Consider the following 13769-nt stretch of genomic DNA (forward strand, 5'->3'; position numbering starts at 1 on the left):
GCAGTTCCTACTATCTCTGAAAGATTTACTCCAGTTTGATCCTTCATGAATGAGGTTTCTGGAGTATAACACCTTGGATCATTTGACACTACAGGCACTGCATAATCACAATCTGCAATAATCCAAACTACACAGCAGAGATGTATCAAAATCCTCCCTAAACCCATATTCGCCTTCATCAGGAGCAGCAATACTCTGGACTAATTCCTGCAGACACATCACCCATGCTCAGTGACATGCATGCCCAGTCAGGCTGAGATCTACAAACTCAGTCCAGAATAATTTAAACCTGGACTCAGCTTCCTAGAATGTAGGGTTGGCTGGACAGTGTTGATATCACCAGACACTATGCAGCAGGAGCTACACTGTATTTAACAAACCTTGTGAATATCATAAAACCAGCAATTATGTGTTAAAGTAGCAAGTTACATTCTTGACCTTCAAGCTATTTCATATGTCACAGCCTTCATATATTTTCTGCCAATCTATCAGGATCACGGGCAGGAGAATAGAAGGTTGTAATCATTTTGAGTTTAAATTATACAGTTGCATTAAAATGTAACACATGATACAGCACATTAACAAGATTATAACATAACCCTGACATCAGGCCAGCTCATTGTTGTATCATTAGGATCAATAGCTCACTCATACATTTAGGGAGAACTGGAGGAATGAGGTGAAAGTTTTAGAGGAAATGAAGGATAAGGAGCAGGTGTTAAGAACACAGGAAGAAGAAGAGGCTATATTGTCTGAGATAACAAGGTGTAGAGCTGGATGAGCACAGCAGGCCAAGCAGCATCAGAGGAGCAGGAAAGCTGATGTTTCGGGCCTAGACCCTTCTTCAGAAATCTATATCATCTGTCGAGCTTCAATGATATTAGGGCTAATCCGTGACCTGACTCCATATCCTAGCCTTCACCCTGTATCCCTTAAAATCTTTGCGTAACAAAAATCTATCAAGCACAGATTTCAAATTTAAAACGGATCCAGCATCAATTGCCATTTGTGCAACAGCTAGACAAATTTCCACCATCCTTTGTATGTCAAAGCATTTTCACCAGTTCCTCCTGAAAGGCTTGTCTCTAATTTTTAGGGTACACCCATGGTTTTATACTCTCCAAATGAAAAAGAAAAATTCTCTATCTATCCCAGCTGTTCCTCTTAATAGTGTGGAAACTTTGATCAAATCATCTCTGAACCTTCTAAATTCCAGGGAATACAAACCTAGTTTGTGTAATTTCTCCTTGTAACTTTACCCTCAGAGTTCAGTTATAATTCTGGTAAACTTGCACTACATCCTCTCCAAGGCCAAAGAAAAATGTTTCCAAAGGTTGCTGCCCAAACAGCCTGCAAAACCTAAAGGAATACTTCCCTAACTGAGAGAACTTGGTAAGATTATAATTAGTAACTGCAACGCTTTCACTTCCTTTACAAACAACCTTCCGGTCCTGGGGAGTTTGTCACTCCTTAGTGTGATCAATTTGTCTATTATTGTTAGTTATGTAGATTAATTGTGTTCAATTCCTGTTCCTGATTCAATATTAGTTTCCTTGGGATTTCTGGCGTGCTGACCTCTTCTTCCATGGTAAAATACTGAAATAAAGTAATTATTCAACATGTCTGCCATTTCCTTGTTTTCATTGGCATCACTATCATTGGGTGGAATTTTCTCATTTGATGTTAAAGAAATGGCAACAAGTTGATTGGATGGTGTAATATCTGTCAATCGCAGGGCCGAGTTATCTTGGGGGTTGCTGAACTTCTTGGCCCATAATGTATGCAAGGGAGATACTGTGCGTGTCATTGAGGAAATCACATTGGAGAGGCTTCTGGCCTCAAAGGCTCATAGAAAACATAGAAACATAAGAAAATAGGTGCAGGAGTAGGCCATTCGGCCCTTCGAGCCTGCACTACTATTCAATATAATCATGGTTGATCATGCAATCTCAGTATTCCATTCCCACCCTCTCCCCATACCCCTTGATCACTTTGGATGCAAGGGCCACGTCCAGCTCCCTCCTGAATATATCTAATGAACTGGCCCCAACAGCTTCCTCTGGGAGAGATTTCCACAGGCTCACAACTGTCTGAGTGAAGAAGTTCTTCCTCATCTCAGTCTCTGAATGGCTTACCCCTTATTCTTAGACTGTGACCCCTAGTTCTGGGCTTCTCCAACATCAGGAACATTCTTCCTGCATCTAGCCTGTCAAGTCCCATCAGGATTTAATATGTTTCTATGAGATCCCCCCTCATTCTTCTACATTCCAGTGAGCACAAGCTCAGTCGACCCAGTCTTTTCTCATATGCTAGTCCTGCCATCTCGGGAATCAGTCTGGTGAACCTTCGCTGGACTCACTCAACAGCAAGAATGTCCTTCCTCAGACTAGGAGACCAAACTTGCACACAATACTCAATGTGTGGCCTCACCAAGGCCCTGTATAACTGCAGCAAGACATCTTTACTCCGAAACTCAATCCTCTCGCTAGGAAGGCCAGCATGGCATTAGCTTTCCTCACTGCCTGCTGTACCTGCATGCCAACCTTCAGCGATTGTTCCACAATGACACCCAGGTCTCATTGCACCTCACCTTTTTGTAAACTTCCATCATTCAGATAGTTATCTGCCTTCCTGTTTTTGCAGCCAAGGTAGATAACCTCACATTTATCCACATTATTTTGCATTTGCCAAATATTTGCCCACTCAGACAGTCTGTCCAAATCACCCTGCAGCCTCTTAGCATCCTCCTCACAGCACACACTGCCATCCAGCTTAGTGTTGTCTGCAAATTTGGAGATATGGCATTCAATTCCTTCGTCCAAATCATTAATGTATAATGTAAACAGCTGGGGTCCCAGCACTGAACCCTATGGACCCCACTCATCTCTGCCTGCCACTCTGTAAAGGACCAACTCTCTGCTTCCTGTCTGCCTACCAATTCTTGATCCATGTCAATACATTACCTCTGATACCTCGAGTTTTAATTCTCCTTACTAATATCTTGTGTGGGACCTTGTCAAAAGCCTTTTGAATGTCCAGATACATAACATCTACTGACTAACCCTTGTCTACTCAAATGGTCACATTCTCAAAAAATTCCAGAAGGTTTGTCAATCATGATTTCCCTTTACTGAATCCATGCTGACTGGGACCAATTCTGTCACCGATTTCCAAATGCTCAGTAATTACATCCTTAACAATTGACTCCAGCATTTTCCCCAGCACGGATATCAGGTTATCCGGCTTACAATTCCCCATTTTCTCTCTCCCTCCTTTTTTAAAGAGTGGAGTTACATTAACTACCCTCCAGTCCATTGGAACACTTCCAGAGTCTACCAAATGCTGGAAAATGATCATCAATGCATCCGCTATTTCTAGGGCCACTTCCTTAAGTACTCTGGGATGCAGAGCATGAGGCCCTGGGGACTTATTGGGTTTTAATCCCAGCAATTTTCCCAAAACCATTTCCTAGCTAATAAGGATTTCCTTCAGTTCCTCCTTCATGCCTGACCCTCTGTCCCCTAGCATTTGCGGAAGGCGCTGGTGCCACATTTAAAGGCCAACTAGAAACAACGTCAGAAGCTGAAAACTGGGAACCGGCCATCATACTGCAAATTTGGATGGGGGACTAAAGAAGGTCAAACCTGCTGCCAGGTTTACTGAAAGTGTACTGCAGGTGGTACTGGATGGAGTATCAGAGACAAGGTCAGTCCTATTCCTGGTTGACTGCATCAACAGATTGAACCAGCCTTCCGCCTTCATGAACATTGTCGATTTGTGATAGAGCAATCTTAAAGCTATATGGTACAATTAATTGAACCCAGCATGTGTGGGAAGACAGTGACAGCTGAGAATCCCATAGCCTGCAAAGTTTACTGCATTCAGTAAACTTGGCCAGTTCCCAGTTTTCAGCTTCTGAAGTCATTTCTAGTTGGTCTTTACATGTGGCACCATGTTTCACGGGTAAAGGAAATGAAAAGCTGGGCTCTGTTACAGTGATATCCTGCATGTACTTACAAGTCAATGTTTGTGAAGTGCAGCAGAGTTTCTAATTGCTTCCTGAAATGACCCGCTGGCCAGGGAACTGAGAGCAGCTGAAACTCTGTGAGCTTCTGGAATGGGATTATCAATGAGTTCTCATCCGGCAGCCAGCACGAGAATGAGACAATGACTTGGGACATCCTTAATCTTCTTCAGCATTCGATCTCGCTCACTAACTGTAGGTCTCATTCCATGCCAGCACTGTCTGCTTCCTTGGTGGATCTTCTCCAAATGCTCCTCCCTCTGGAAGCTGTACAGCAGCTGGTGGTGTTACATGCTGCTCCCCCTGTGCCTGGGCAGGCTGTTATCTCTGTGTCACCTTCTGTATCTGCTCCTCCTGCATAAGGCAGCACCCCCCAGGAAAACAGTTGGATTAGCCTCAGCCATTCTTAGCTTAGGAGATGAAGACCTGTTAGAAAGGTCAGAAAGGTGACGGCATTATTGAAGACATACCTGAACCCTCACATCCTTCACAATGAAGCTGTATGCCATACTCTCACAGAGAGTTGAGCCTGCACAAAACTTTATTGTAATGCATTTATAGAGTTTAGAGAGAAGTACCTTTAATCAAATAAGATTTCCCATAAAAAAAATCCAGGAAGGAACTGGAAAGGAGGCCTTCTGGCAAAGCGTGTCCCCTCCTATCCCATCCACTCCCTCTCAGCAGTCACGTCCTGGCCTGCCAACAGGATGTAGCAGCAGCAAGTCATAGCTTTGCAATCCTTGGCACTGTGAGCCTTGGCCAATTGATGAGATGAGGATATAGTGGAAAGGGCTTTGTTACATTGAATCTTGCCGATCTCTTTACTGACAAGATGGCAATCAACAAATGAGCTTTCCATTAAGATGGCGACAGAGTACTGTGCTGCGTCCGAGCTCCTGGTCGATTTCCATCTGCTTCCTTTGTTTTTTTTTGTGTTTTGCTTTTGCACTTATTCTTTTACTCTTTCTCTTTTTCTTTTATTTCGATTTTAAAAGCCTTTGTTGGCACCTTCAGCAGGGTGAGAGTGGGCACAGCCTCCTGAGCATGTGTAGCAGTGGTGGCAACAAAATCAGCTCCTCCAGGCATTGACAGCAGCGAGATGTGTAGAGGGAGAGTGAACACAGCCCAGGAGGAGAGTGAACACAGGTCAGGGGGAGAACGAACACAGCCCAGGGGGAGAGCGAGTCTTGAGGCGATGTCAGTGAGGTGGGCCCAGCAGCGAAAGATGGTGCCTACAACTTCATCGTTGGCTGAGTCCAGCAGTGGCAGCAGTGAAGTGGTGCCAGGAGGGCAACATCAACCACAGCGATAGTTTCTGACACTGATGTGCCCAGCGCGGGCAGTGGAGAAGGCGAATCAGCTGAATGGCGAGAGATGGCACCTGAGGATTGGCAACTACAACGTTAGTTGGGTCTGGAGAGGCGGTGGCGATTCTGAGCCAGCTCAAGAGTCGTACATGGATGGACTTCTCTTTAAGCGATACTTTTTCATTTTCTCTTATTAATAAACTATCAAAAAGGCACCAGATTATGGTGACACAAGAAAGTTTTTCACTGTATTTTCTTGTATTTCACTGTAAAATACACAATAAATTATTCATTCATTCATTCAATTACTGGGCACGATGTTATCTTAATGAGTCCATCATGAGTGCATGTCTGAATTGGATTATTTGAAGAATGTTGATTTCCAGATGAACCATGAATTGAAGGCAGATGAACAGTATTGTTTAAGCACAAAAGTCATGATGATTGTGATTGCCCTGTAAAGGGTGCCGCGTTCCATCACTACACCTCTTTGAAGAGACAGTTACTTGTACTGCCTACTAAGGAAGCTGCATTTTCCAGTTTGAGACCTTATTAAATATTGAATGATTGGATCAATATGGCGCTGTTCACATTTGCTTGAGTAACACTCTGCCCGTGATCCACAGCTGACCTCCCATACTTCGTGTCCTCTTTTCTGTTGCCTTCTTTGTGGCACCAATAATTCTTTGCCCTCCTCCCTCTTTGGCTGAGACTATTTATATAATAATTAATCTGATTATTTTGGCCCCAGACCTGATGGATCTCGAGGTGCATATGCTTTCGCTGGCCCTGCACCCTCCCATGTTGAGGCCATAGTGATCATAACTTGCATGACCCCCTCTTTGAGATCTCTCAGCATCCTCTGAAACACCACCAGGACTCACCTTACCTTCTCCTCATCAACAAACCCACTGTGACCATTCCCCGTCTGATTGAATACAGTGAGACTAATCAACAAACTTATAACCTCAAAGACCTGATGGGCTGCCACCTGAAAAGCCCCTGGATTATGTGTGAAACCATTCCCCCCGTACCACCCTGGCCAGCTGCAGCCTATGTCCCAGACTGACTTGGCAAGACAGCCCTAACTGACCTTTGCTCACCCCAAATTGATCATTGCGACAGTACAATGAGTGATTAAGCTGCAAAACTTTGACTGGTTTTACTTTAAAGTATGGACTCACCGTGGCCCAACAATAACAAGCAACCGAATGTTCTCAGACTGACGCTTGCAGTTTCCCATTTGTTGAATGGAGGGGCCAGGGAGATCATTCCCATTGACCATAGAGACTCTCTTTGCAGTTAAAGTGGCACCATGTGAACTGAAGTAACTGAAGGCAGCAGCACAGAAATGAAACTTGGCAGGACTCAATACTGAGGGCCCAATCACCAGCTGCCCACTCAGATGTTACTGTTGAGTTCTCAAAGTGTGGGTTTTTTCAATTAGAGGGATGTTAGTCAGGAAGGGATGTTAAAAAGGCAAATTGTATAATTAAGGAGGTGCAAATGCATGTTCATGGGCTTCTCACTCTCTGAAGGCAAGGATTTGAATTTGCTGTTTAAGAGAGTTTTCTCGACAGCGTGAATCTAATTTTTGGACTGTCCTCCAGTTAAGTCATTTTGTTCACCATTGTTCTCACAAACTCAGGGAGGGGAACATCATCCCCTATTGTCTATTGTTTTTGACAACCCTCATTTTCCTCAACGTTTCCACAAGGTTTTTGTTTTGAATTCAATATCGTTTGCAAGCTTCTTACTTTCTGTCTGTCAGCCTTTGCTGCTCTTTATATTTTTTCAATACCCTGGGGGCTTCTTTTTATTCATTCACAGGATGAGGGTATTTCTGGCTAGGCCAGCATTTATTGCCCATCCCTGATTGCCCAGAGGGTGGTAAAGAGTCAAACACGTTGCTGTGGGTCTGGAGTCACATGTACGCCAGGCCAGGTAAGGATGGCAGTAAAGGACATTAGTGAACCAGATGGGTTTTTTGACAATGGTTTTATGGTCATCATTAGGCTCATAATTTTAGATTTTTATTGAATTCAAATTCCACCATCTACCATGGCAGGATTTGAACCCAAGTCCCCAGGACATTGTCTGGGTCTCTGGATTAACAATTCAGCAATAATACTATCCTAAGCCATTGCTTCTGTGCTATTTTTTTACCCTTGTGTAAAATTACTTTTTCACACCTTGCTTATTAGGGATTTTAATTAGTGCTATGTTACATAAATTCTGTTTGGAGCACCTCTGACTGATACTCTGTCAATTTGCCCATTTACAGAATTGCCCAGTATATTGTGGATATTCTTTGCCACATTGAAGTGAGCTTTGCCTAAATCTCAAAATTTCGGAGCTGTTTTGCATTTCATCTTTTCAAACACAGCATCCAACTCAATCATATTGTGATCACTTTTCACAATGTTGGGCTATTTACTGTACTCCATTTAGCTTATTTCTCATAATGAAATCAAATATGGCATGCCTTCCAGCTAGGACTAATTGCTGCAGAAAACTAGCCAGGAATACTCAAGATATTGACTAGTTTTTCAAAGTGTGCTTGTCTGCTTATCCCAATCTACATGAAACTTACAATACTTCATTAAAACCACTCTGCATTTAGTATCTACTTGTCTGTTCTCTGCATTTAAACATTCTACAACTTCACAGCTACTATCAGGAGACCTACACATAACTCCACTACACAGTTAAATTCTTTTTCTTAATTCCACCCATAAAGTTTCTACCACCTGCCTACCTCTCAAATGTCCTCTCTTACATTGAACTGATTTCATCCTAACCTCAATAACTACTCCTGCTATCCACTATTTCTCTAATGTTCCTGTATTCCTTTCAACCTGGTAGATGTTCTGCTGAAGAGTCATTGGACTCAAAACGTTAACTCTGTTTTCTTCCCACTGCTGCCAGACCTGCTGAGTTTTGCCAACAATTTCTGCTTTTCTTTTGCCTATAGGTTTCTTATTCTCTTTCCTGGTCTAATTACTTAATATATTATACTTTCCCCCGTATTTGTAAATGTCTTAGGCACAATTTCTAACAATTTCTGTTATTGCAATACCTTTGATTTGTTTTTGAACAATTATTGATACCACTTTTCTGCCCTGGACACTCCAACCACAACATGTAATGTTATGAAATTCTGTGGTAACCGATAACTATATAAAAAAGAAATTCAAACTTCTGATTGACACAAGATTTCACATTTCAAGAATTTCACTGTAACAAATAGACTGAAACCACGATTGACTAAACAGTTGTTGTTATAGGAAACTTATGCTTTAAACTAGAGAACAGAATTTTCACCTTTTACTAAACAAAAACCAACTTCAACAACACATGTTTCTACCAAAGGGTAGCGTCCAAGAATACTTCTGTTCCTTTAATTTCACAACCTGCTAAGTTGTGACCCCAGAATTGTCTTTCACTATGAGGGTTTTTCATATGCATCTCCTCTCGCACAAGCTAGGCAAGCCTGCCAGATTAGTTTTAAATTCTCTCAAATCTGGTCTTTTCAATCTAAGCATGCACTCCCATCTGCAATCCTGTATAGTGAACCACAGAGGCTATTCCTTCAGTCCCAGATTCTGGCACGCTGCCTGAATCTGAGGGTTGTCAGTGAAATCTTAGAAATCCTGCATATCTAGGTAAAAATGCTGATCAGCTATTCTTTAGACTCTAAATCTATTCCATCTTTCAAGTAAATAGACTGTTTAATGTATAAACGTTTACAACCTGACATTCCAAGACATTCCAGGAACTTTGGAGAGTGGCAGCACTAGCCATTGTAAACACAGATGCTGCTGGCATTATTTCCAATTAAGAACACCTTTTATCATCCTTCCAGCAAAACATCCAGGCCTCCCTTTAATCTTTAAAGAACACTTCATCCCTGCCTTTTGTTAGGCAGGACATGTCACATGGCCCCTTTCACTTTATCCTAAATTAAAGCCACAGCACTGAAAGATAACTTGAGAAACGTCATATTTGTAACATTAATGTTCTTGTTACTACCCTATTTATTCTTTCTGCTAGGGCTCTGGTCCTAGCCACATTCTGGTGATAAATATCACAGTGATACAACTTTTAGCCCCTCTCCCAATACAGGTGTCAGTGTTCCATGTAATAGAGCCCCTCATTCTGATACCACTCATCTATCCAGGTCTTGGTCTGTCTAATCTGTTTATTCCCACATCTGTTTGTTCACAGTTTTGCTATTAATCCAGAGTTTGTAATGCTTGAGATCCTGTTGTTTAACTTACCTCTTTAGTTCTGGACCTTTATGCCTGTTCTCCTATATGTTGTGGATTCTAAACTAGACCACAATAATTGGATTGTTCCTCCTCCTTCTCCAATATCTATTTATACCTGAAATGAAATACGGGAGAAACACAGCAATTCTGGCAGCATCTGTGGAAAGAGTTAATGCTTCAAGACAGCTTTGCATTAAAATATCAAACCTCTTCAACACTGGGAATGTCATAGGCAGTACAGAGAGAGAAGCGGGTGGGTCTACAGAATCAGTCACACGTGCAAACTCCTGATTTACAGATAATCCATTTAATTCACCTGCTGGTGGTCAAATAGGATAAATAGATCTCATTATTAAAAAAATTATTCCGTATGAATAACCCAGTATTCAGTTTACCAGTTTTGCACAGCCTCTTTGTCTGAACTATATCCAGCTCTCTGGAGCGATAGTAATTGGCTGGAGAAAGGCCTTTACATAAACATACGGACTCACAACTACATCACTTGTCAGACTTCATTCGAGTTTACCAGTTATTCAGATTTGTGCTTTTTAATAAAGCTGTTTCTCAGTTTAACTCAGGTGGTATGAATGCTATAGTCTGGTCATGTCCTTTTTCAAACAGACGCTATGTTGAGATTGTTCAGGATGTTGGCGAGGCCTCTTATGGAGTATTGTGTACAGTTCTGGTCACCCTGTTATAAGAAGGATATTATTAAGCTGGAGAGGGTTCAGAAGAGATTTACCAGGATGTTGCTGGGAATGGAAGGTTTGAGTTACAAGGAGATGCTGGATAGGCTGGGACTTTTTTCACTGGAGCATAGGAGGTTGAGGGATGACTTTATAGAGGTTTATAAAATCATGAGGTGTTTAGATAAAGTGAATGGCAAGTGTCTTTTCTCTAGAATGGGGAATTTCAAGACTGGAGATATATTTTTAAGGTGAGAGGAGAGAGATTTAAAAAAGACATGAGAGACAATTTTTTTTACACAGAGAGTGGTTCATTTGTGGAATGAACTTCCAGAGGAAGTGGTGAATGCAGATACAATTACAATGTTTAAAAGACATTTAGATAAGTACACGAATAAGAAATGTTTGGAGGGATAGTGCAGACAAGTGGGGCTAGTTTAGTTCAGGATTGTGGTCAGCATTTGGTTGGACCAAAAGGTCTGTTTCCATGCTGATTGACTCTATGACTCTAAATACAAATTACAATTCATGTATTAAGCTCATACTAATGTCATTTCACCACTATTTTCCCAAAGCCCACTAAATAATTCCAAACCTCCTACAGTCCTATTCCCTTCCCATATGCCCATGTTAATTCCAAACTGCCACACATCCATGCATATGAAACAATCAAAGCTGTAGTAGGCCATACATTCAGGAATGTCTTTGATCACATGGCTCTATATAATATTGATGAGCCTGGGTTGAAGAGAGACTGCTGGAGGAGAAGGCCAGATCAAGAACTGTCATCAGGCTTGGGCTTCTCTGTAACACCGATTATTACACATTATGTTTTAATACTACCTTGGTTGGTAATCAATGAGATACCAGGCTGTAATGTCATTGGTACTGTTGAAAAACTACTCCATTGACTCTACTGCCTAATGCTAGTCTGGTCACCACATGCACTTCTCTGCATGTGTTTCTCTTTGCTTCCTCTTCTTCTTCTTCTTCTTCTTCTTCATGTGTCCATATGCTCTAGTTCTTAAGTTGCCCTTCGGTCTAATGAGCTTCCCCATGCTGTATTATTTATGTCCAGCAGGGTGTAGATCTGTGACATCATCACAAGGTTTATACAGGATCTAATGCCCTTACACAACACCCTTCCCTGAGTTTTGTTCTCCCCCATCATAAACATTGATTAACATGCTCCTTGAATTGAAGATGTTCAATAATTGATTTGTCCAAGAGGCCAATGATTATTCTGTTGCAAATGACCCTTGCTGTAAGTTTCCATGGCTTCATGGTTGAGATAGTACATACAGGTCATTAGTGAAGCATTTTATAAACTCTCCTGGGAGCTGACATCTGCCATTTAAGTATGATACTGTCAGTGTCCTATTTGTTTTCAAAGTGAATTATTGATCAAAAACTTTTAAGAGGTTGTCAAACACAATTTGTTCCTCGTCAATCTGTTATTTGTACAACACATGATCTGATGTTCTTTCCAAATAGTAGGAAAGTGTGTTAAACTGTTCTGCATTTGGTTTGGTGTCCAATCCCAAAGCTGGTCAAAATCTTAGGAATTGTGCTTTCCACATTTTCAGTTTGCTGATATATGAATTGGACCTGATAGCTTGAATATTTCTGATGAAAAGACTGGTACAGATATATTTTGTTGCATTGTTTGATTGTTGACAGGCATTTGATTATTTTCTTGTTTTGAATGATGCTTGTTAGGATGCTGATCTCCTTGTACCAAATTCTTGTCATATTGATAAAGTTCTTGAGTCTTTCTTGTAAGGATTGTTGAAAGGTCTTAAAGTTTCTGCTTTTTATTCTCTCAAAGGCATCGCTGGTCAGCTATCATTCATTGCTCGTTCCTAGTTGCCTTTGAGAAGGTGGTGGCAAGTGGCCTTCATGAACCACTGCAGTCCATGTGTTCTGAATGCTGCTATCGAATAATGTTTGATAATTCTTTATTCATGTGATATATTCATAGAGATGAACAAAAGTATTCCTTTACCAAGATGATTGAAGGAGTTCCACCAGAACTGTGGGTAGAAATGACCTTAAAATGGAAATCAATATATTTCAATTATATTTTAACTATATTAAAAATGGCTATCGTGACACAATTTGAACCAGTTTCTCTGTGTGTCCAAAGTATTCTTTCACAAAATTCAAAACCACATGATTGTATTTGTACTTTTTATCTTTGATTTGTTGTTTTCTAACAATTAAATCAATAAAACTTGACTTTGTTGCTCAACCAGTGAAATAGTAAATATTGAACTAATTTCATTGTTAGAGCTCTGAAACTTGAATTTTAACAAACAATTCATTTTTCCAAATTTTCAATTAATTTACTTTAAGCTTGCTTCTGAAGAATTTACTTAACTTGCTTGTTGTTAACTTTGTCATTCCATAAACAGTTTAGAAACTGTTAAATTGCTGTTGTAGTCCTAACTCTATTTCCCAGCCCGGTTTATGGGTGGAAATGAAAATTTTTTTTTCCCAGGGATTAAATCTACTTCAAGTGTCTGGTAATTGGCTTCATTTTGACCCTTGGCTGCTTGTGGGTTTTTACTGCTCTATGCCTTTTTTTTTGTTTTACAAGTTTGTCTCCCCTATTACTGGCTGTAAAATGTTTTAACTCAGGCTTACAATTGGTTTTGGTGGTTCCTCTGCAGTAAATTTCTATTCAGAGATTTTTCCTTCACAATAGCAGTTGAGCTCTGTGGTTCTTCTGGCTACCAGTTGGTCTTAACACTGTACTGATGATTTTTTTGAAAAAGTGTGTTATTTTGAGTTCTCTTCTCCAAATGATCTCAGGTCTGTTTGTTAATCTTCAGTGCTGCCATGATTCAGTGGGTCCAATTGCTGCCATCATCTTTTGTTTGCGATTTTATGACCACATCAATGAGTCTGTGTTCAAGGCAGACTGTTTGAAGAGAAGACGAGATCAAGAACTACCTTCAGACTTGGGCTTCTCTATAACAGTGTTTATTACATAATAAGACCAATTAATGTGTGGGTAGGCAATGGCCTAGAGGTATTATCGCTGGACTGTTAATCCAGAGACCCAGATAATGTTCTGGGGGCCCGGGTTTGAATCCCACCATGGCTGATGGTGGAATTTGAATTCAATAAAATATCTGGAATTAAGAATCTAACAATAACCATGAATCCATTGCTGATTGTCGGGAAAAACCCATCTGGTTCACTAATGTCCTTTAAGGAAGGAAACTGCCATCCTTACCTGGTCTGGCCTACATGTAATTCTAGACTCACAGCAACGTGGTTGACTTTAAACTGCCCTCTGGGCAATTAGGGATGGGCAATAAATGCTGCCTGGTCAGTGACACCTTCATCCCGTGAATGCATAAAGAAGAAAAAATAAAATACATGATCGTCAGAGATAGACCTGGCTCTTGTCTTACTGCCCTAATATGGAAACACTATTTCACAAGCCCTACTGTATAATGGTACTCTAACTACG

The 13769-nt window shown here is 40.9% G+C and overlaps 1 protein-coding gene across 1 annotated transcript in view; it reads left to right on the forward strand.

The window, feature by feature from the left end:
- Positions 1-13769, forward strand: part of LOC109920250 — a 51028-nt gene that overhangs the window by 24580 nt on the left and 12679 nt on the right. The window lies entirely within an intron of this gene.

Source organism: Rhincodon typus, chromosome 17 (genome assembly GCF_021869965.1).
Source record: "Rhincodon typus isolate 14 chromosome 17, sRhiTyp1.1, whole genome shotgun sequence".
NCBI lineage: Eukaryota > Metazoa > Chordata > Chondrichthyes > Orectolobiformes > Rhincodontidae > Rhincodon > Rhincodon typus.